General features: G+C 32.7%; 1 non-coding gene across 1 annotated transcript; it reads left to right on the forward strand.

Moving 5' to 3' along the window:
- Positions 1–16,952: 16,952 nt before the first annotated feature.
- Trnat-ugu lies at positions 16,953–17,025 on the forward strand. Its single transcript has one exon. It is a non-coding gene; the product is annotated as a tRNA-Thr (tRNA).
- Positions 17,026–22,334: the final 5,309 nt, after the last annotated feature.

Consider the following 22,334-nt stretch of genomic DNA (forward strand, 5'->3'; position numbering starts at 1 on the left):
ACACGTCTGACCGTCTGGCGCTATTTGTAGATATAACAGTACTAATAATTAACGCAAACATCAAAACCGCGGCGCGGCCATTTTGTTTTCTTTTTGTCTGTCGCTACGGGTGCGGATTTTGTGCGGGGAAGAGGTGCTTTCATCCCCATATCATCTATTTTGTTAATTTTTTACCTAATATAAGAGCTATACATTAAATAATATATAAGTAACTACATATATGTAAAGTTATGTAAAATATAGCGTAATAATGCATTGAATGCGATATTAAGGATTTTCTGAGGTAGGTATTTAATTTCTTTCACTACACTTAGGTACAATCAGTTTTATCATTGTGATTCAGATTTTCGTATCAAAATTATCACGATTTTTTCTATCGCAACATAGAAAAGGTAAATAATATCAATATGTAAGGACTACTCAGAGTTAACAGATTCTCATCAGCGTAATGGACTCAAGCCCCGCATTGACCTGACGTTAAATGACTATACAACAATATTGAGAATAATTTGCCATGTATCTATTATTAAAATAAATGAAACAATAAATTTGTATAATTAATGATCACATTAACTACTTCAGGCTACTATTTTATTCCTTCACTACTGTCTTTTGTATTCTTCCTTTTTCTAATCTGAATTACCCCATGCTTCTTTATTTTTTTAATTTCCTGGATTTTTTACAATCTCAAGTTTACTGCAATTTTAAGTAATAAGTAAGAAAAGCTCTATTAAAACAATACGCAAAGAAACTAACTTACTACATTTATATCTACCAACAATTTTCTTAATCGTACTGGACTGCGAAAGGTGATTCATGCGACAGTATGTCTGTTTCTAGTAAACCTCGGCGATATGCATCCGCCGCGAGATAGACATTGGCTATTTATGTCCACATTAACTACGTACTATATTTGAGCATTAACGACACTTTTATTTTTTAGCACACTTTCTACTGAACATTACGATCTATCTTGGATAATTTAAGAGATTATAGTAATGATATTAATGTTGTCTAATGCTCGGGCTACAGTAAGGTTAATGCTTATTGTCGGAATACATATGATTTGAAAATTCTGCCATGAATTAAAGTCAAATGCCAAATCAAACGGCAAAATTCAAAAGATATTTTTGCTAAAATATTGCAGTACCTAAGCCATGAACTTCACTGACGCTTAAGTCACAAGTAATGCAATAGGTAATTAATTTTAGATGTTCATGTGACTCCAGTATATAAGACGAGTACACTATGTGTTTCTTGCGCCTTTGTTCGCGTTAAATAATTTTCCCAATACTAAAATTCCTAAAGGGCGCGGAGCGCCATTTATTTAAAAAATTCCTTGAAATTAAACTAATTTTTCGGATTCTATCGCGGTTTTTTGTTTTTTATTTTTCTCCCGACGTTTCGAAGACTTTGCAGCCTTCATGGTCACGGGGGACTGAGGTGTTGTTCATCCGCAAAGTCAAAGTTACAATATCTACCTACATTTTACAATTATACAACTTTTTAAATTTTTAGCTGTTGGTGGTCCGATCTACGCAGAATGAGCTCACAGTGTCTTGGTCTGGCAGCCGGTCTTTTGGGTTCCGATTTAATTAAATGTAGAACTGGATCCCAGGCTTGTGCAAGCTTCAACCATCTTCCCTATTGAAATTAGGATGTTTTAATTTCAATAGGATGATTCAGGCTATTGAAATTAAAAAACATCCTAATTTCAATAGGGAAGATGGTTGGAAGCTTGCACAAGCCTGGGATCCAGTTCTACATTTAATTAAATCGGAACCCAAAAGACCGGCTGCCAGACTTCAAGACACTGTGAGCTCATTCTGCGTAGATCGGACCCAACAGCTAAAAATTAAAAAGTTGTATAATTGTAAAGGTAGATATTGTAACTTTGACTTTGCGGATGAACAACACCTCAGTCCCCCCGACCATGAAGGCTGCAAAGTCTTCGAAAAAAAAAAACAAAAACCGATAGAATCCGAAAATTAGTTTAATTTCAATGTCTAACATTCGCGTAAATATAAGAAATCATTATAAAAAATTCCTGTATATTCCATGGATGCAAATTACCGAGATAAAAAGTGCCGAGATAAAATGTTAATCCAGGACATGTCTATACATGTCACAGAAATTTGGCACACGGATAGCCGTGTGCCAAATTTCATATAGATCCATTTAGTTGTTTCTGCATTTACTTACATACATAGAAACATCCAAATATATTCAAACGTTCACATTTATAATATACATAAGTAAGATAAGATTAAATGTGTTCACTGACGGCGATAGGTATAACGTTTTATCATGGACTTGGTCAGGAACTAAATACAGCAACTCATCATCTTTAGAATACCTCTACTCCGTCGCATCTCCATTCTCACAATTATTGTAAATAGACCTCGTTCTAATTACTGACCGCAGGTTTTGCAAGCATACGCATTTCAAGTATCGAGTAATGATTTTGTGGAACACGTTATGGCAAATACTACGGACGCGGATACAACATCGATTAGCCTCAATTGCTACAAGGCAACCCACCTTACCTGGACCTTCCCTCTCTATCCTTCCTTCAATATAATTCATATGACAGATAAGAACAGAAGGTAATATTACACATATCGTCATATTGGAATCGCCACTTATTCCATCAGATACGCATTCCATATCTTCAGCGTGGAATGAAAGCGTTAAGGGAATAACAATAGAGTTCGAATTTATTGCTAGGGCAGAGAAAGCGTGGATTTATTGTGCTGATACGAATATGGTGACTGCCTTGGTGGCATAGTTGTACTGCATGCGCGGTAGGGCAGCGTTCTGAGGTCCTGGGTTCGAATCCCGGCTTGAGAAAAGTGACATTTGAGTTTTCTAGTTAACATCAGCCCGGAATCTAAAATTTGTGTCCGATATTGCGATTTGCGATATACAATATATCATATCATGAGACGGAACACACTTGGCGTAAAGTTTGTGCCGTGGTTGTGCTTTGCATACCCCTTCGGAGATAAATGCGTGATGATGTGTGTGTGCGTGTGATACGAATATAGGTTTTTTAAGTTATGTGGGGGGTCGCGGGGAATAAGTAAAAAGTTTTGTTAAATTCAAACATATTCGAACGACTACAATATACATCATAGCTATAGTTCTCCTTAATCCAATTGCCGAGTACATATTGTCTTTATTTCATTATGCTTGCTACTAAGATTAAGGAAAACTAAACGTGGTTATTCGTTATTTAGAATTTAAATTTACGAATTTAATGAAACTAGTGACTGATGTTGATGGCGATAATGCTTCTGTACTATTAATACATCTCATCATAGGCTGCCTCATTGAAAGGTACAATAATAAAATTAATTATAATTGGCATCGTCCCTAAATTTTCTTTCACAACAAAGCGCACCACAAAGTCTACTATTTCCTGCGACGACCTACATATCACAACTTTATAACCGAAATTTATTTATGTTTACAATCTCAAACACATTTAATTTTAGGTTCAAAAGAGGTTTATAAACGCGGAAGACAGTATTTATAGAATTTCGTTCCATAAATTAGTTAGAATTTTATTGTGTCGTAACAGAAGCGTACGTTTTTGATACGAAACAAATTGGTTAGAGCAGAAGTCGTCTGGTCTGACATCGCCGCGGGCGGTATTGCACGACCGATGACTATGATCCGACTATTTGACGCTTAAATATAGTTATGGGAATTGTGAATTGCAGGAAAATGATGAAATAAAACCTCGGAATACTTAGATATGACAAGTGAATATCTATGTTAAATTTATTTTAGGAAATTTTACAGACAAATTATATCAATAGAGGTTAAACACAAGATATAGTCCTATGCTAATTACAAATCTTCGTCAGTAAATTACCAAGTAGTACTTAAAGGCTTATACTGTTAAATTGAAAAATATTAAATAAGGTGTATTGCATGTACATTTATAAGAGAGGAAGTGAAGGTTGTTGAAATAAAAGAAAAAATACATTTATGAAAGATACCGGTCAAACTAAAGAAACGTAAATATTAAAGAAAAATGCCTCATAAATCACGCTGATCCCTAAATGTCGGATCGTATATCAAAGTTAAATTGATATAGGTGGACTCCCCATAATAAATCGATATCGACCTTGATGCTTGCATTTAAAACCAATGATTGTAATTGGTATATTTAATCGGATAGATCTAGAATTTAAATTTGATTTGAAAATGGAATAATGGATTAAGCAATTCAAACTTTTCTATTTGTCAAAATAGTTTGCATTGATGTTGATCTTCGGGAAGATTCGTTAGAGGCATGAAGCTAAACTTAGGCACAAAACTAAAGTAGAGGGTTCCTATTACAAAAGCAATTAGACCACATCGTGTTGAAACCGGCATAACAATCGTATCGAGAGCAACAATAATCGCGGATTAATTGAAACAATGAAGAAAACTTTCGAGGCGGTCTGATTAGCCTCTGCCATTGTTTGAATATTTCAAAGGAAATGTAAATACCTTTCCTCTTGGATTGTGGAATTTAAATGTGGTAAAATCTTCAAAACGTGTGGCCTATGAATGACCAATAACAGGTGGATAATAGTGACTGCATGATTAAACTACAATTAATATTTAATAGGATGTTGACCCTAGGGTCAACATCCTATTAAATTTAATTTTAAACCCTAGGGTTTAATCTAGTTAGCTGCAATAGTTTATGGACTTTTTTCAGTATACAAAATGCAACAACACTCTTTCATTTGACGTTGATTGTTTGTAAAACAGCAGTTCCCACCAATGACGAGCTGGCCCAATTATGTTGCACACAAATTTATACAGCAAGCCTTTAATAAATATGTTAGAATCCATAATAAGAAGATAAACACTTCTGAATTGGTCGAAAACAATTAAAAACCGAAACAATGAATTCAACTATCACTGCAATAATGTATTGAAAAATCTTTGTGGAACTAGTTTTGCGGTCGTGTGATGTGCACGCGATCGTGAGCGAAGACATTTCTCACTCACGCTCAACTATTTTTAACAGCAAGGAAAGTGACTACTTGAGGCCATAAGGTATAGATATATGTCTTATCATAGAGTAGATTATAATATGAGATATTGACCTCACGTATTACCTGTAGACGTGCTCCAAGGAGAGTGTCTTATTTGGTCTTTCGAAATGAGCCACAATGCACAGTTTAATCTATTTCTTCTTATTCTTCTTCAGCCTTTGGAAGTCCACTGCTGAACACAGACATTATCCAAGGAAACACTAGAGACTTCCTCGCCCTCACACCCACCACTACAACTCCTGTAAGCCAGGATCAGCAATGACACGCATTTTATGACATCGAGTGGTAAAGTCCGGCAAGTATGAAGAAACAATAATATATAAAAGAAATACTAATATATACTCTACTGTCCACGGAAAAAATATGCGAATTAGCAACTTTGTTGTTACGTATTCTACATATTTACAGATTGATAAGACTCATAAGTTTCCGCTGGCATGGATAAAATTCATGGTTCATGGATAAAATTGACGTACTTGCTAGTCTGTTTGTTTTCTATTTTAAATAAAATCATTTAACGACTGACGCTGTAGTTTAAGTACTTTGTGGAGTCCCTTGATTGATAAAAAAACTATCTTTCCAGGTTATTACATTTTGTGAACGTGAGTTATCGTCTATTATAATATAAATATATAGAGCCTTATTAATATTTAAAAGAATAGACAAGAAAATCTTTATGAGATATATATCTATTACTCTACTTACTTCATAACTGACAAGCGTGATGATATGCTATCCGTCAAACGTATTGAATAAATTCCTCGCGAGCGGTAAAGTGTCGTTCCACAATCTGGTAATGAGAGGCAGCATGCCGCCACGTCGGCCTATTTCAAACGACCATAATCGAGCCTGCTCCTTTGATCTATCAATCAGCGATTAGCTATGCGCGTGCGCAGCTGGAACGCGGCCGTACTGCCTTGTGAGTGTGGTATCCTATAGATAGTAGGGTTTGTGTAAAGTGAGATTTTTAGAGGTTATTTGGGAGGATAAAAACGCCACAACCAACCCTGAAAAAAAAAACAAACACACATCACGCCTCTACCTTCGAAAGGGAAGGTAGAGTTGTAACCAGATAACCATTTTTCGCTATGTCTGTTCCGTCCCATGAAGAACAGAGGGCAGACCTATCGTCATATCTCCGAAAATACACGTTCATGTATTAAGTGTAGTTTAAAAATGTTACAACACGAAATTATCTAATAAGATTAAATCTCTAGTTACACTACCGCCTCACATTTGTGTAATATTTACCTCTAAAAATATAATGCATCCGCTCATAGAGATAAGATAATATCTTCCGATGTCGAAACGTATGTAGATTTCATGCACCAAGAGTGTAAAAATGTCGGTCCCAATTGTTGGTATATAGTCTTCATCATTTACTTATCTCTCTCCACAGCGCGCTGGATGCAACACATTTTAAAATATGTTGCGGAAAGAATTTGGTTGAATTTTCCCGATTGGCTGCTTGAATGTAACCCTATGAGGTCTTAATGTGTTTTAAGAATGAATAGGTATCTGAAATCTTTTCTACGTCTTCAGCAATTGGTTCAAGATGTTTCGGTGGCGTAATTATACAAATGCGTTTTGACTACCGTCCTTACATCTCGAGTTTACCCGAATCAGGCAGCGATTATAGTTGCAGATTTTTTATACAGGTCTGCTTATTCCTGAATAGGTTAAACATGATGCTATATACCTTAAACAGAGTTGACGCTTCTTGGGTGTTCTTTATCGAAGACACGTGTCAAAGCTATCGCGATATCAAAGCAAAGCCGAGCGAAGACAATAGGTGTCCCGTTGTCACGTCCGATCGGGTGCATTGATCCCGATGCATCAGCCATTCGATACAGCGGCTTAGGTTACATTGTAAGGGCTGTGTCATAATGCATAATGCATGCTTGATACGTTACGTCATCACTCTAGTGCCAGAATTGGTGTGGGCTATTTACATCGAGTTATAGTAGGTCGGGTATCAGGTAATTCTTTTGTTTTGTAAAATGCCGTGGTAATTGTTGTGATTAAGGTTCATATTTGCATAATTTTAGTCTTTATCCCTGCTGTATTACAGGTATCATTATTGCTGAACGTAGAATGTTTTATCGCTGCCCACCTTCTGGATGAGGGTAGAACAGTAAGTAAGTCGAAAAATATTTATTAATTATTAATTATCATCATCAACCATATGAAGTCCACTGCGGAACATAGACCTCTCCCGTAGATTTCTAAACCGACCTGTAAAAAGCGGACTGCATCGGCATAATGTACTACTAAAGAAGTTTATTTCCTAAAACATTTATAAAAATAAAAAATATAATACTTAATTCATTTCTTTGTTGTTCAGTTATATAATAAAAGGCGTACTATACCGAAGTCCGATAGTAATAATAAAGAACTAATAAAGAATAAGCTAATAAAGAACTAACCGAAAAAAATAAAAATTGAATCAATAAAATAAAAAGCAGTAAAATCGTAATCTTAAATATACTTGAATTTGGTCACAATTTGTTACATCAAATTGAATTTGATGTTGAATGGTTTGCATTTTTGCAATTCCGTTACAAAAGTAGCTGCAATTTTATTATTTAATTTTAAATATCTCGATTTTCTACAGCTTTACTAAAGTCATTGACCAGTGAGGAAACGATTTCTATTGTTGCTGCAAACACTACAGTTTAGTAGCATTATTTACATACAAAATGTTTTTTTTTTTAAAGCAAAGAGGTAGGTACACTTTTTTCTGGGTTTTATAAGCATATAAACTGTGTAGGAGTGGCTACGAACATAGCGAAATCGTTTCTATCGTATGCTTGAATATGTAGTCGGAATTGTTGCTCTGCTATTTAGAAAGGGCAAATGGAAGAAAGTAATTAAAATAAGTAAACGAAAAACTCCTTGTAACGTTTATTAAATACCTTATGTAATGTAATTGCTGGACATTATGACAATAATATCGAATGTCTTGGGGTGACAAGAATGCAATGGCATTAATGGCATTTCATTAACAGGCACAGCGCCATCAGAAAGAGATTTGCTTGTCTTTCCGTTGCATAAAGAAACTTAAATAATACTTAAAAAGATTGTTATCGGTACATTCCAATTAAAATCGACGCCATGTGCAAAACGCTTAATAAATGGTTTCTCGGTAGAACGCGCACGTGGTTTACACTTCAGGTGAAGGTACCTTCCCAGAACACGATATATTGCTTAATAAAATACATTTGCTTACCGTCAGGGGTATGTCACTCTCAAACAGTCACTCTATTTGTTTTTGGTCTAACCTCAAATTAATTTTGTTGTAAGATACTTTCAGTTAGATGACACTGGAAATAAGTTTTCAAAACACTAATCGTGCCTTTTATCCCTATTTATAAAATAATTATGTACGTAATTAAATTAGATAAGGAAAAACATAAAAACAAATGTCAGAGGCTATTTTAATTAATTAAAAAATATGCATTAATGAAAATTCCGAACGAAATACGATAAAAATTGACTGACACAATGACAGAGATTGTGGCAAGTCGTCTGACACAATTTCAAACGAGTTGCTACAATATCTGATGATTGTTATTAAATGGTAAAATATTAAAGTTCTCCTTTTGTTGTAATATGACAACTGAAGCTTAATTTAATTTTTCCATTTTATTAATACAATTATAAATAAAACAACGCATACTTTTTAAATTTTATTCTAGTTTCCAATAAATTACATATCTATTTTCTCATAAGCATGTTAAAATATTTATTGCATTAAGTGGCAATATCGCCTTGTTTCCGTAATTTGAATTCCGGTTGAAAATTTTCAAATTTCCCATTGCAGTTTGTGTGCGATAAGTTCGATTACGATTTCCTAAATAATGAAAGAACTTTGCTTATTCAAACGGACCACCGCTGCCTTCTTACTAATTCACCCCGGGCTTTGTTATTTGTTTTGCACGCGATAAGGAACTGATAAAATATTTGGACAAAATGTCTCATGTTATCTTGGTTGTGCGATTGATGGTAAATGACATTTATATTTTTTTATAAAATAATATCGATAGTACTCATTAAAATCGTACATAATATTTACTTAGTCACCGCGATGGCGAAATCTGCTCATTTAAATAGTCTTTTTTAAAATACGTGTGGGAATCTGCATACCTTAAAATTATGCGATATTCATTTTTGATTTTAAACTATGAAAAATCTGTTGGTAGACAAGATTGTCGTTATTACGTCATCTTGGTTTAATATACTTATTTTGGTTTGACTATTGAATAAACAAATTTCAGAGCTGTATCTCTAATGGACTAATTCCTTGCATTTGTATTGTGTTATAAATACATGGCATCATTTATTATTTATTATATTTTAATAAATTATTGTATTATTTTTCAGGACCATTACATTATGTCCCTAAAGCAACTAGTTATAGGTGGAAATCCTGGCAGGACAAAAGGTTTCAAGTTTGAATTAAAGTTCTCGATAAAACTCTTAACAGAGGACAAGAATATACATAAAAAAAACTTGCAGTACACATATACATAAGCACTTTGAGAGCTGTTATAAATTATATATTGGTGCTTTATGTAGAACTACATTTCCCACTTTGAATCTAGGTAAGATGTTTTCCACATGTTGCGCCAAGAAATTTACAGGTTGAACTGATTCAGATACTTATATATTATATATCTCCTTAAAAGTGCTTAGACTAGATGTTGTACCCTTAGATATATCACACTGACGGCATACGATATATCACACTGATATATCAAATGCATAATGAATTCGCTGTAAATTCGCGGCGGGCGTGCAGCGAACAAGCCGTGGGTGCGTAGCGTTCACGCAGCGGGCTCACAGTTGGCTACGCATTTTGGACAGTTAGTAATAGAGTGAATTCAGATGAGGAAACATTTCTATTAGCTTTGTTAATTGGAAAAAGTAACTAAAAAAAGGGATATTGTCGTGGATACATGACACCGTATTAAAAAAAGTATGTAAGTTGGGACTAAAAGTACAGGCGACAGCACAACAGCAGCCTGAGTGCTTACTAATATAATTTTATTTAATTTTTTTATAATGTGTGTATAATATTGGCACGGACAAAGTTGCAATAATATAAAATAGGCTGGGTGCTTTTTATCCCCTGGATAGTATTTTAATTGTGAATCTGAATATAAAATAGACAGTGCTATGCATCGATACTGTTATTTAGGCATTTTTCTAGCGGGAAGGGCTTTTAACGTGCGTGACACTACGAGAAAATCTTCTCTAAAGATCTCGGCTTTCACTTTTCTGTCCGTTCATGTCTCTCATATCGAATTATGTTACAGAACATTATACACCGGATATTCATTTCATGAAAACATGGATTTAATGGCCGAAAGAAGCACATATCTCACCGGTAATGCTATATACATATCTTACTTAAAGTTGTGAAAATCTTAACTTAAGGCGATACCTCAAGGTCCATATTCATACATTTTGTTTCACCTTTAATCTGGGTAACTAAACAAGTATTGGCAAGTAAAGAATTTAAATTCACGTCTAGTTAGTGATTAGTTCTCGCAGTTGAAAGAAAAACGTAAAAATAATTAATAATCATGGATATTTCTGCCTTTAAAATTTCGTCATATTAAATTAACTTTTTAAAATTTAGGATGTTAATTTTGACAAATCACACTAATGATGAGGCTAAGGTATAATCGTTATTGAACGTATTCGATTATCGATTACCACTTTTATAAAACTTGATATCGATAGTTGCATAATTATTTGGTATGTTCAGATGATATAAATATTTTTTTTATTGAATTATCTATTTATTATTGGTAAGCCATTTCCATTTATGTTTTTTTTAAACCCTACACCACTTGCAGTTATCATTGTGTTAACTATTTAAAATCGTGAAAACCTTAGATATATTAATTATAGATTTATTTACCAATAAATGTGATAAATTACAAACAACTCGAATATTTGCAAAAAATAATATAATTAAATCTAAATGCAAATTTTTATATTATCGATTTATTTTATTTCAATGGCGATTTGCGATAGTCCGTGATTGTTCATTATGATAATGAGTGGCACTTCAAAATAAAATATGATATTACCTGTAGTAAATTTTACCGAAAAAATACGAAACTTCATGTGAAGGAGCTGTCAAAATTACCATCCTATATTTGATAACGTATAGTTACTAATTAGAATTGGGTAGGACATGACATGAAAAAGAGTTTGTAAGAGTAACCTCATTTTAACATTGAGCCGGTACAATGTCTTACTTCAAATTAGGCGAGGCGTACTGAGGCGAGGCGCTTTAATGTGCGCCTTACAGTATTTTGTAATGATAACACTCAAAATACTTTCCTCTGACTCGCGACTCGAAACGCAGTACCATAATATTCATTTTAAAATAACGTCCTATTGTAATTGTCTACCTCTCTGTCCTCGTCCTATAGTTAACCACGGAGAATGAGTAACGCGACTGCCGCGACATAAAGTTTAAAGTAGTACAATATATAATTTTGAGCCACTCTTCCTTTTTGACGTTATGTACGGGACAAATGTACCGCTTCTTATATGTCCTACTCAACAAGTTACTTTTCCTTGCTCGAACAGTAATATTCATTAATGTTTTATTTTTCAGATATTACTAAAGTATTTTCGGACCATATCTACTGCCTTACAAGTAGGTCCCGAAGACACGCGGTATACAGTACTCAAATTGGTTTATTCCAAAAAATATAAAACATTTACGAAAGCGAAGGGAAGACGATTTTCACCAGAGGAAAAAAAATTGACATTGTCTTTATTCAAAAAAAACGTCCTAAATGTTACAAACTTTCATGCAAGTATTTTACTCTACCATCATCAAGAACTGTAAAACGAGTACTAAGCCAAATTAATATAATCGCAGGAATAAATCCTATAATTTTCCACTGTTGGAAATAATGGAAAAAGATTGTTTTGCTCTGGTCTTTTGTCTGTGTCATATGATCCATAAAAAGATACAAGATTTTGCTTCACATTAAAAATACTCTTTTTCTAACTACGCTTGGGTTTTTATAATAAAAGGCATAAAAAAAATATTTTAATCAGCCAATAGCATATTATTTCACAAATGGACTTAATAAGATAGAGCTAAAAATATTAATACGAACTGTCTTAGAAGATGCCATTGATGCTGGGCTTAACGTAATCAACACAACATGCGACCAGGCACCCGTTAATGTCGGTCCCATAACAGAGTTGGTTAAAGAAAGATGTAACTAAAGCTGTATATTTACGGAAAGGAAAATACTGGTAACATGACATAATACGCGTTAAAGGACAAATAACAACCCCGTTTATGAGCTGTTGCGGCTGAACATTTAACGGCAAGAGCAGAATTCCAGCAGAATGTCGTCAGTTAGTAGATTTCACACTTTTACTTAACAATTTATTTAATTCATTGAACGGGTGTAGCGATTTTTATTTATTGTAAACTAGCTTTTGCCCGCGGCTCCGCCCGCGTGATATAGTTTTTCGTTTAAATCTCTCAAAAGTTATAAAGTTCCCCCGTTTTTGCTACAGTTTTCATTACTGCTCCGCTCCTTTTGATCATAGCGTGATGATATATAACCCATAGTCTTCTTCGATAAGTGAGCTATCCAGCACTCAAGAATTTTTCAGTCCGAAGCAGTAATTCCTGAGAATAGCGCGTTCAAACAAACAAACAAATTCTTCAGCTTTATATAATAGTAAAAAGTATCCTACGTCCTTTTCCTGGTTCTAAGCTACCTCCCCACCAACTTTCAACCAAATTGGTTTAGCCGTGCTTGAGTTATAAACAGTGTAACTAACACGACTTTCTTATTATATATATATATATATATATATATATATATATATATATATATATATTAATACTCAATTATTAGGTATAAACTCAATAAGCTAGAAGACATTAAATACTTAAGTAGGTTGCTTACTCGTTATAATAATATATAATATATCAGCCCTGTATTATATACTTGCCCACTGCTGAGCACGGGCCTCCTCTACTACAGAGAGGGATTAGGCCTTAGTCCACCACGCTGACCCAGTGCGGATTGGTAGACTTCACACAACCTTGAAAATTCCTCTAGAGAATTTCCCAGGTTTGTAGGTTTCCTCACGATGTTTTCCTTCACCGTTGAAGCAAGCGATAATTCACAAAGAATATACACATAATATTTTTAGAGAAGTCAGAGGTGTGTGCCTTTGGATTTGAACCTGCGGACATTCGTCTTAGCAGTCCGTTCCACAATCAACTAGGCCAACGCCGCTTTTTTTTTTGTTCACGTATTGTTTATTATTATTTATACAGATATTTTTTTATCTTTCACGTTCATATTTAAATGGTAAAAGGTGCTGCCCTTGCTGTCCCATCTTAAAAATAGAATATGTATCTACAAAAATGTTTAGCAGTCTCATAAGATTGATTTCTTGTGACTACAGTGTTTACGGTCCCTTACTAAAAGATCCTTTAAAATTACCATAAGGGCAAACGACTTTGATTTGAGTTTAAAATAGATAAATTATCAAGTCCAAGTGTGATTCTTTTTACTGATGTGTCCTTCATGGACAACAGCTTCAGCGTAAAATTAACATTTCAAAATGTTAACGTGCCTTAAACAAAAATAACATTTCTTAATTTTTCTACTCTGAGTACGATTATGTATTTTTCATATTTTTTGAATACTTAATTTCAAAGAAACAAAAAAGTAAAAAACCGAGAAATTCTTGATGACGTCACACATACAGTTGAATAAAGTTGTTCCTTGGTCCACCTTTCTTTTTATTAAAAAACTAAGACATCGTCATTTATCAATGTCAAAAGATAATATTATGCCGGCGCCACAGATAACAAAAATATTTGAACTCATGTGTGGCACGGGAATTTTCGTATTTGTGCAAAGTTTGTTTAAATGTTTACGTATTATCTTGTCATTCGGTATCGGTTTTACGACCACACATCAAGCGTTCAAAGTTATCGAGTTGCTTGAATGAGAACTGATTATATATGGAAACCTAAAAGTAAAAGCCATAAAAATTTTAATTTGGTCAGTGTCTGTAATAGAATACAAATACGCAAATACCCGTGCCAAACATGAGTTCAAACAAGTGTTCTAATATTTGTCTGTGTGTGGCACCGGCAAAGACGTTTTACAAATAGACGCGTCATAGACTAACAAAATTGCACATAAAACGGCGCACTATTCACTATAGCATCATGACTGTACATATAATTACAAATTGGCTCGATGAAGGAATACATACTTATCTGCTTTTAGTTATACAGGTGTCAAATTAACGAAGGACCAGCTATACCAGGTTGATAGAGGATTAATTTATATATATATATATATAACCCGTCTGTGTCGCCTAATAATATTGCATCGTTCAGAAAATATTTAATCGTTCCTGCGTCGACCTGCTTGCTTTAGTTGATGTTTTGTTAATGTTACAACCGGTACCTACATTTCTGTAGCAATTCGCATTACTTCCTTTATATTTTATATAACAATTATCATTTTGTATACGACTTATTTATGATTTCGTTATATGATCATAATGCTCATTTTGTGTTTATTGTATGTTGTAATTTAACCACCACGTAACCCATAATTAATAGTTAAGTGATGGCAATTTAAAGATAATATCATGTACACAAGTGCGAAATTATTTTGCTTTTATCGCGTAAATTGTTCGAATCTCTCCTTTTTTTTAGTACATACCCACTGTTATGGTATATATCTAATATGTATTGGCAATTTGTATCGCATTCGCATTTCGCTGTTGATTACTACCCGGTTTCATAGACCTGTTTTAAATCAGTTCTTATTATAATTATTTAATCTTTCTTATTTAACAAATTGTAAAATTAATCTGTTTGATATCTACATAAAATATTTTTTATTATTATCATAAGTAAAACAACCTTCGCATGACGAAGAAAGTATATTTTAATGAATGCTAATCTTTATAGTTCCTTTTTCTATGGATAAGTATAATGATCATTGTAAACTTGATGTTAATTTCTTTTCCAGTGAACATTTTCAATTTTTAAAAGTAGCGTGACTTATTTGTGAAATAATTTTGTTTGGCTTAGAATAAGTTTGTTCTTGTTAATATTAGTTTCACTTGTTTGTGTAAAAAGATAATGCTAGAATCCGAATTTCCTTTTTGATGAAGACAAAGATAAATAATATGGCTAGCTAGTATGTTTCAGAGTTAATTGCTGTTCTAGATTTGTAAATTTTTATGTATTTCTATATTGAATCGTATATTATTAGGCAATTTTTATAAAAAATAATAAATTCTCTTTTATTTGAACATTGATACTTGATATTTATTTGATGATACATTAAAATGATTATCGAAATACAAAAGAATTCATATATTTTTATAAAGTTAAATCAATTGTTATAAAAATATAGTTTGACAATTGAGAATGTTTTAGCATATTATAAATATCAATGTTAATTATTATTCGTCACAGTATGTATTTTTAGACATAAAATAATTTTAAGTATATTTTATTATTTAGTATTTCGGAATTTTACAGTGTATTACAGTTTATTTTAAAGTAGTATCGTTTACTTTTCCATTGAATATAATTAATAACTAAGATAAAATTATCAGCGCTTACATAGCTTAATAGAGGTGTAATACTTTGTAAATCTAATATTGAATGTGAATATCATTAGTACTTACTATAAGCATTTTGTACACAAAATGTTATAGCAAAAAAAAAATAAAAATAATATTTTCAATATGATGTTTGTCTGATTAACGATCTTATTCTTAGATCTTATTACTATCGAATTATTATGTATTGATAATGATAGAAGTACACTGTAAATAAGATGTCAGAAATATTATACTACGACGGCATAGCAAATACAGATCTGCTTCTAAGTATTTTAATACCTGGATTGCCGTCTTCTGCACTTTTAAAACTGTTTGCAAAATAATAAAACACAATAAACCTGAATCGTGAAACGCAACGAAAATCGCGAACGCCCTCTACCTCACAAGTATGAAGCAGCCGTAATGTCGATTGGCACAAAAACCCAACGAGTAGGCTCTCTATTTCCATATATATTATAATTCTCTTTGGTGACATTCCAAGTAATGTGCTCTTTTTTGTGATAGTGACACTTTACTGCTAAATGAGCGGGAAATTTTCTCACTTTGATTAATTACAATTTACGATGCCGAGGGAGAAGACGACCTGACTTAGGTCGTCGTAGTCAATCAAATGTGCGAAGAGCTACCTCACGTGCTAACCGCACTGATGACCAGAGACAGACAGATCAAGAAAATAGTCGTATTGCTATGTCAGAATTGCGTTCTTTAGTGAGTGACAATGTAGGAGATAGGCTAAATTATTTATTCAATAAATGCTTTTTTTATTAAATACGGATTCGATTTGTTTGTTTTAAAATCATTTTATACAAAAGATTAGGTCTTTTATTTATCCATGAGGTAGTATGAAGTCTGCCGGGTCAGCTAGTTTTTATATATATACATATATACGTGTGCTCTGCAGATTGGGATACACTCGGATTAATTCATAACAGTGCCTGAACTTTCGAGACATAGGCAATAGCTTATCAAGAAAAATCATAGACAACCTATAAAAAGACATTTACACTTTTGTTAACCTGTAGAATAAATCTTAGGTATTATTCCGAGCTATTTTAGATTTTTCTCGATTTGTCTATACACTTCTATTCGAGATGGTCCCTCTCTCCTCCATTCTATTCCTTTCCCTCTCTTACCATTTACAGCTAATATGCGGTATGATGTACTACCGTATGATGGACGGTGTGGCTCGGTAATAGATATAGACAAAACGAATGTGAATCTAAAGTAACTCGGATAGCTCAGAAGGAAGAGCAGTTGACTTGTAATCAAAAGGTCCCGGGTTCGAGTCCCGGTCCGAGCTATTTTGGATTTTTCTCGATTTGTCTATACACTTCTATTCAAGATGGTCCCTCTCTCCTCTACCCTATTCCTTTCCCTCTCTTACCATTTACAGTTAATATGCGTATGTTTTTTTTTAAATTGAATAATTAATAAATAATTTACACAAATTAATGTCTAAAACAAACAAATATAACAGTACCTAAACTTTCGAGACATTTTACACAAAATAAATTTCTGAACGCACACATGAATAGTTGTTACAGTACTTGACAGGATAGGACAACAAATGTTTGACATGTAATAAACAAAAATGAGCATTTATTAAAATGATTAAGTATTATTACACATATTGAGTTTTCATTGTTTTAAGATGTATTCTGCTATTCGGGGCGGAGACAAATCCAACGAATCAATAACCGTGAAAATTGGTTCAGCAGATCTCGAGTTATAAGTGTTGTAACAAACCCGTCTTTGTTTTATATATATAGATTATGAAACGTAGCCTCTATTATATTATATATATTATTATTATATTCTCATGATGACCCGAGCAGTTTAGTGCCATTGACTTTGTTATTTAGGGTTCGGAGTGGTGTTTCTTCTGTTTATAAGCAGTTGTTTAATACTGGATCAGGCAAGCGACTCCATCGACCAGACATTCAATCGTATAAAAAATAATGTAGACGATCGGGATGGTACTGTTAAATTTCTTTTCCAAAAATGTATTATATGGCACATTATTATGTTTTTTCAAATTACCAATGTTTTTATATTTTCAATCGCATCCGTGTTACATTATCACATGCAAAAAATATTTTTGAAACCCTTCCTGACCCGAGAAATGTTTACACCGGCCTATAGTTCATTTTAATACTGTCACAATATTCTAACAATTTATTGATGTTTATGTTGTACAAAAAATCTATATAATATCTAGTACAACATATTACATAAACTTATCTTAATGCCATCTACATACATATAGCTTATAATGAGTAATTTAACTGGTATTTATTGTAAAAAAACACTTTTCGAAATTATACCGGCTACGCCATAACGTCAGTTATATACTTTAATGTTGTCACCACCGTTATTCGCCGAGCCGAATATCATACTCGTTACAAAAACGAAAAACCTTTATTTTAATTATATTGCATTCGAATTTGGGAACATTATAAGAGGCTGTGTTGTCGCTGCGAAAAAACAATTGACATTTGGCAAGGAATGTAATTTCGCATTTCAATCTATCAACATAAATAAATGCATTTTTACGGAATTTGGCATAGTTTTAATTTATTCTTATGTATTTAAAATCTACGAGTATATTTAATTTTTATGGGATTTTAAATGATCAATAATATTTTTATTCTGTATTTCAAAGCAATAATAAAATCGGCTTTCGTCGAAATTTGCTTTAATTTAGATAAAACGAATTCACCGATACACAGTACACATTGTAGACAAATTCTGTTGAAAGAAAAATTAATGCGTGATTTAACTCTTATTACTGAATGGTCTACGAAGTGTAACGTGGAATGGTTTTTCATTGATACTCTCCATGCCGAGTGGTGCGCCTGTTGACCGAGACAAATATATGAGCGATCCGTAAATATTTGTTTCGGGTTTGACGGGTGTACCTTACCTTAGTACTTCGTTCTGGATATACATGACACTAGATTTTGATTTAATGTAGAGTTGGGTTATTTCTTTTAAACTCTCTTGGGTTGTGATTTAGCAGATCTCAAAAATTGAGCAGTACAATACCATGCAGTGGCAGTCGATTGCAAGTCATACGTTAGTCGTCATGACAACGCAATGCTTAGAAATCAACAAAATAAATAAAGTAGCATGATGTTTCGTTTACAGTTGGTGTCTGTTCTTTGAATTGTAATAATATGGGACTATTTTTAACCTACTATGAAAAATTGTATTTGTGTGAGTGTTGTGAACCTGTCAGCTTTAGTAAACCGATTTATTTACTAGCTTTTTCTGCGTTTTTGCCGGCGTGAAAGTTTTTTCAGTATGAAATTTTAATTTTTTTTCAGTTTATTCCTCTACATATTTTTCTTGAATAAAAAGGAATCTATGTCGTTCCCGGAGTCTCAAAATATCTCCATGCCAAATTTTATCGAAATCAGTTCGGTAGTTTTTGAATTTCTTGCGTTTAGACAGACAGATACGGTGGAGGATTTTGTTTTGCAATATGTAAGTATAACTTAAAATAGCTCTGCTACGGTTTTTTATAAGTAGCACAGCTTGTTTAGTAGGTTAGCGACTTTAAACTATTTAATGTATTTCTCTAAAAAGCGTAATAGTTATAAGGGTAAACCTCTTTGCGGTTAGGTTACAAAATGTCATTACCTCATCTCAAATATAAAATTAATACAAGCTTTAAATCACTACATACCTATTAATTATAGTCGTCACTCTTTCCAAATGAAAATAAGTTATGACTGAGCGCTCTACGAAAACAGTCATAATTATAAATTTCAAAACCTCAATTACTAATATTATTTTTGTTTTATTACCAGTTTTTATGTTGGTAATAAGGCAAAAAACCAAATGGCTATTGATTTATATTAGCATCATATTTTTTTTAAGACAACTGGGCGATAGGATCTGCCTATAACTTTTAGAAATCTAAAGAATGTAACCAAATTATGAATTTCAATTCATAAAATTAGTAAATTTTAGATAGATAGACTCTTGATATGCTTACAAACCCAATAGAGTTGATAATCCTCTTCTCTCTCGCAATTTGGTATATAATATCAACACACGTATGAACAACAGTATGAACACACGTATAGAATATGATTCGATTTTACTACTTATAGATTATTGGCGAACATTAGCAAATTACTTGTTCATAGAATTCTTAAGTGTCTATATATTTAATAATTTCTAATATTAACAAATAATTTTCATAGTAATTTTAGTAATATGCTAAAGACGAATAGACACCCCAATCAAAAACATATTTTTTGATATTTATTTTATTTTTAGTATGGAGGCCAAGTCACTTCCATTGAGTGTTATCATTTTTACATTAAATTTAAGCATAAAGCATTAATAGGCTTCCAATAATAATTAGATTATAATAGGATTTTTTATACTTCCGAAGGTTTTTCATACTTTTATAGGATTTCGAGAATACATAGGTACCTAATTGAATCGTCTTTAGTTAATAAGACATACATTACTTACTCTGTTTGCAAGTGTTTATGGGCTGCGATGATAACTTGCTACTTGCTTGTTTACTAGACCACAGTTGTAACCAAAGTAAATATAAGACAGTTAATGAATTAGAATGTTCAACAAGAAAAACTTAATTATGATTGCGTTATTCAAAATACCACAAATCATGAGCGTCATGCTGAAGAGTGATTTGTGAAGGTTTGAAGGGAAGAGTGGTGAGCTATCAACCGACACCGAAAGCGCATTAGGGCGCCGGGCAGCATTCCCCGGACTGATTTATGCAACTTGCACCCGCCAGCGCGGGCATCGACACTCGCCTTAATGAACGTACAAGTTACGTTATAGTGTGAAATGGCTTCCACTATTTCATGCCAATACCTAGATACTAATTGCTTAGTGTCTATGAGCCGCGTTTAACCGCCTATTATTATAATTGTTTTTTACTTTACGCACACACGTTCGTTTAACGTAAAAGTTATGGATAATCGATAATTAATTATCAATATTATATTAGTGTAATCAACAGAACGGACATTACTTTATCGCGCTTTTCATAAAATTCCAATAATATTAAATGAGCCGACAACTAAGCTACGTTTAAAAATCTTGTAAATATTGAAGTAATATTATTGTTATAATTTCATTCATTATACAAAAAATATATTTATAGCTCTATCCAACGATACCTTTGTATCATCCCAAAAATTCAATAGTAACGGTTAATCGGTGCAAACAAAAATGTATATTTCTGAACAAAGTCCAACGCACTCCCGATTTACCGTCGACTGTTTTTAAGTCATTAGCTTTAGATTTTTTGTTATCAATGAATTTATTGGTTGGCAAGACAAGCGTGCCAACTCGGCTAAATCTCAACGTTAAACCAACTTTTATTTTGAAGTCACCTAAATGCGTTTCGAGGCTCAATTGATAACGTGTTTGGGTGGTACGCACCCTAAAAGCGATATCATTGGAAAAAAAATCACTTACCATGCTTTTTGAGACTTGGATAAAAAAAAAATATCGTATCTCCAAAACGCATTAACCGATTTCCGCTGTGTTGTTTTAATTTACATACCATGTTGACGTATAGAGCGCGAGGGCTAAGGTTACTGTCAATGTAATTGGCAATATCTGTATTCAAGGTCTCCATATTTTTAATAATTGGCCATATATTTATTTATTTAAAGGACTATAACGTTAGGCCTAGATTACTTTTTATCACGATGATATGAATCATGAGATTATGTAAATTATGCGGCTGCCAAACTTATCTATAAGCGAGAATTCACAATTTAATTGTTATATTCCTAATTATTATTCGGGTGTCATAATATTTAGAAAATCTAAATAACTGCATATATTATGTTGGGATATACAAAATATACAAATTAACATATTGTATACCATATGTAACTGTCGTATATTAAGCATGCAGTTTATAAAATTATCTTAGTCACGACATTTCTATGCTTTGTGGAATCTTCGAGCTGTTTTAAATAATGCATTATATGATTTTAATCATAGATTAATTTCATGAAATTTTATCTACAATAATGAATATAAAATATTTAATTTAGATAACCCAAAGACAGTAAAATGATGTATACGCGGCCTTATATATCGTTCTCTATAAAAACGCGATTACAGAACTCAACTCACACTTTTTCCCAAAAATAAACATTAGTATTCAAAAGTAGAAATCTGAATAGACAACAAACGATTGCAAAGTATTATTATTAAGCGATTCTATATGATACGACACGGTGACAAATTATTGAAGATGAAACGAAATAATGTTTATTTAATTATGTTTAATCGACTGGTTTAAGTATGGTAATAAATAATTACCATACTTATGGTAATAAATAATTGGTTAAAACACAATCTGGATTTTTATAAATTCTTTAATACTATATTATATAATTTTATAAAGAATGTTGAATATGCTAATATGCTCTTCAGTGACAAAAATATTCCTATTTACAATATAAATAATTGTAATATTCAAATGAACATACTAATTGATTACGTATAAGTTAACACTCCAGTTGCTAAGTTGTATTTTGATGAAGGAGTTTAATAGATAAAACACTGCTGAAATTGGAAGTTATTAAAAGATAATAAAAATTA

The sequence above is a fragment of the Manduca sexta genome, unplaced genomic scaffold (genome assembly GCF_014839805.1).
Source record: "Manduca sexta isolate Smith_Timp_Sample1 unplaced genomic scaffold, JHU_Msex_v1.0 HiC_scaffold_2362, whole genome shotgun sequence".
Lineage (NCBI taxonomy): Eukaryota > Metazoa > Arthropoda > Insecta > Lepidoptera > Sphingidae > Manduca > Manduca sexta.